The sequence below is a fragment of the Trachymyrmex cornetzi genome, unplaced genomic scaffold, assembly GCF_001594075.2.
Source record: "Trachymyrmex cornetzi isolate Tcor2-1 unplaced genomic scaffold, Tcor1.1 scaffold456, whole genome shotgun sequence".
Taxonomy (NCBI): Eukaryota; Metazoa; Arthropoda; class Insecta; order Hymenoptera; family Formicidae; genus Trachymyrmex; species Trachymyrmex cornetzi.
The window spans coordinates 49,272-53,171 of record NW_017299356.1 but is presented as its reverse complement, the minus strand read 5'-3'; positions in this window follow the sequence as shown (position 1 = coordinate 53,171).

Below are 3,900 nucleotides of genomic sequence, written 5' to 3'. Positions count from 1 at the left end.
AATTTTCCTTCAAAACATTATACAAAATATTATCACAAAATTGCGTTACCTTGCTCAATTTAAGTGTTACAACAAAAAATTAAAAAATTTACCGTATAAAATGAAAAAATTTAATTTAAATAAAAAAATTTTTCATGCAAAAACACTTGGCGCTGCTAGATAGAGTAAGAAAAACTATAAGAATAATTTAAAATTCGAATGGTAATTAATAAAAATAAATAATAAAAGTAAAGTACGACTAAAAAAGGGCAATTAAGAGTCTTAAACGCAGTAATTAGTGCGTGAACCAAAAGTATAGATATATTTCTAGTTAATATTCCATATGTAGTATACAAATCTGAACGTTTCGGCTGTCTTCAAGCCATCTTCAGCAGTCTCCATTAACAATAAATTAATCAGTTCGCAATAATGAAGCCATGGGATGCAGTAAGTAAGTCTCTCAGATTGCCACGTTTGGAGAGTATGTAACCGTCAGTTAGCTGATTAACTAAATGCGAGCTGTGTCAAGAATGAAATCATTAACATACAGTCGTTAAAAACGTAATAACGGTTTCATAAGAAGACTTACCCCTGCACACCATAACCACCAACATTATAAATTAAAATAATTTAAAAATATTAATAAATTAGAAATATCCGTATTCTTCGTAAGAAAATAACGTTCGCAGTGTCACAAACAAAGTCAAGTTATGTAAAAGGACACTAAATGAAAATATTAAGAAAGGAAACAATATTGTTAAAAGTCCTCGAATTGAATACAGTACAGATAATCGCATGAGAATAGTTACAAGAAACAAACATTACATAAAAATCAAAATTTATTAATTATGCTCGTATATGCATGGTGTAAGAACTCAGTATCTGATTTCAGATTTAAGCCATTATCTTGCATCTTAATATTAAGCATTTCAGATACCATCTTTTTCCCATAATATCTCTCATCATCCAAAATCTCCGTATTCAACCAATCAAATTCATGTTGGAATTGTAATCTATGTTCAGAAATCACAGACAAATTCCCGCTCTTCTTATTAATGTCATTTTTATGTTCGTTATTTCTCGTTTTTAATTTACGGCTAGTCTGTCCGACATAAGAAGCATTGCAATCTTTACATTTGATCTTATAAACAACATTCTTCCTAGATTTGTGAGGAAGAACATCCTTTTGTGCTTTTATAATACCGTCCATTTTATTTAAGCTAAAGAACGACAATTTAACATCAAGATTTTTAATAATGCTCTTAAATTTTTTGTAAACCCAAGGTAGAAAAGGAATGGTAACCCATGACGAATTGAAGTATCAGTTTTCGGTTTATCTGTTTGTCTTAAAGTCCTACGTTTAAAAAGGGATCTTAATCTTAAATTGATCGTGTCAAAAATAAAATCAACAGGATAATCATTGTCTAAAGAAGTTATAAAAGCACAAAAGGATGTTCTTCCTCACGAATCTAGGAAGAATGTTGTTTATATAAGATCAAATGTAAAGATTGCAATGCTTCTTATGTCGGACAGACTAGCCGTAAATTAAAGACGAGAATTAACGAACATAAAAATGACATTAATAAGAAGAGCGGGAATTTGTCTGTGATTTCTGAACACAGATTACAATTCCAACATGAATTTGATTGGTTGAATACGGAGATTTTGGATGATGAGAGATATTATGGGAAAAAGATGGTATCTGAAATGCTTAATATTAAGATGCAAGATAATGGCTTAAATCTGAAATCAGATACTGAGTTCTTACACCATGCATATACGAGCATAATTAATAAATTTTGATTTTTATGTAATGTTTGTTTCTTGTAACTATTCTCATGCGATTATCTGTACTGTATTCAATTCGAGGACTTTTAACAATATTGTTTCCTTTCTTAATATTTTCATTTAGTGTCCTTTTACATAACTTGACTTTGTTTGTGACACTGCGAACGTTATTTTCTTACGAAGAATACGGATATTTCTAATTTATTAATATTTTTAAATTATTTTAATTTATAATGTTGGTGGTTATGGTGTGCAGGGGTAAGTCTTCTTATGAAACCGTTATTACGTTTTTAACGACTGTATGTTAATGATTTCATTCTTGACACAGCTCGCATTTAGTTAATCAGCTAACTGACGGTTACATACTCTCCAAACGTGGCAATCTGAGAGACTTACTTACTGCATCCCATGGCTTCATTATTGCGAACTGATTAATTTATTGTTAATGGAGACTGCTGAAGATGGCTTGAAGACAGCCGAAACGTTCAGATTTGTATACTACATATGGAATATTAACTAGAAATATATCTATACTTTTGGTTCACGCACTAATTACTGCGTTTAAGACTCTTAATTGCCCTTTTTTAGTCGTACTTTATTTGATTATATTTCAAGAGCCAATTAGAATTTTTTAATTTGTTAAATAATAAAAGATAATTGTATATAATTTAAAAGTAATAATAATTATTTTAATATTGGGTATGGGAATAAGTTTTCGCCCTTTTTGAAAAGAAAAAGATGTGTTTATTTAAACAAATTTATATAAGTGAGTTTATTCAAAGTATGCTCCTTCGGAAGCGACAACTTTCTCCCACTTTTCCGGTAATAAACGGATTCCTCGAATGAAAAAATCTGATTCTTTTGAAGCGATCCATTCATCAAGCCATTTTTTGATATCTTCATAAGAATTGAATCGTTCTCCAGAAAGGGCCGACTGCATGGATCGGAACAAATGGAAATCTGAAGGAGCAATGTCCGGTGAATACGGCGGGTGGGGCAGAATTTCCCACTTTACTCCTTCCAAGTATTTCTTGACCGGTTTTGCAACGTGTGGCCTAGCGTTGTCATGTAACAGAATCTGCTTGTTGTGCCTATTGTCCCATTCTGGTCGTTTTTCTTTCAAAGCTTGGTTTAAACGTATCAGTTGTAGTCAATAACGATCGCTAGTGATGGTTTCGCGGACGGTTTGAGCAGCTCATAATATATAACACCTCTCTGATCCCACCAGATGGACAACATAATCGTCGAAGCATGGATATTTCGTTTTGGCGTTGATGGACCTGGTTCACCTGGCATCACCCATGCTTTCAAGCGTTTAGGGTTATCGTAGTAGATCCATTTTTCATCGCAATTACGATACGATGTAGAAAACCCTTCCTTTGTTGTCGTTGACGAAGCATCTCGCAGATGACCAAACGTCTTTCCATGTCTCTCTTTCAATTTGTATGGCACCCAATTTTCTTCTTTTTGCACTATTCCCATTGCGTGTAGACGTTTTCCAACAGTGGATCTATCAACATTTAACTCTTTTGACAACCTATCAAGCGTTAAACATGAATCTTCTTCGAGTAATGCTTGCAATTCTGCATCTTCAAACTTTTTCGGTGCCATGCACCTTCGCGTTCTTTGTCACGCACGTCAAAATCACCACTGTTGAATCGCCGAATCCATTCTTTACAACTGGTTTTCGATGGAGCATGCTCACCGTAAACATCTACGAGCAAACGATGTGATTCTGCAGCACTTTTCTTTAAAATAAAATAATGGAGTAAAATTTCCCGCAAATGTTGCTTTTTTGGAATAAATTCCGACATCTTCAACGCAAAAAATGTTATTCTTTTTTACGCTTCGAACGAATGGCAACTATTAGGCTCAAGAGTTTGAACACAAACCTTTCAAACACATGTGTTGCCGTTCTATCAAACACACAAGCAATGCTATAATACTAACGATATCTTTCTACAATGGGCGGAAAATTATTCCCATACCCAATATATATAATTGTAATATAATTTAAAAGTAATATAGAAAAGTAATGACAATCTTGCGTTTCGCGGGTTTTCTCCGTGTTCAAATCCATTCTTGGAATGCCAACGTTTCGTGAACCTTGCAGTCCACTTCATCAGGGCGAGG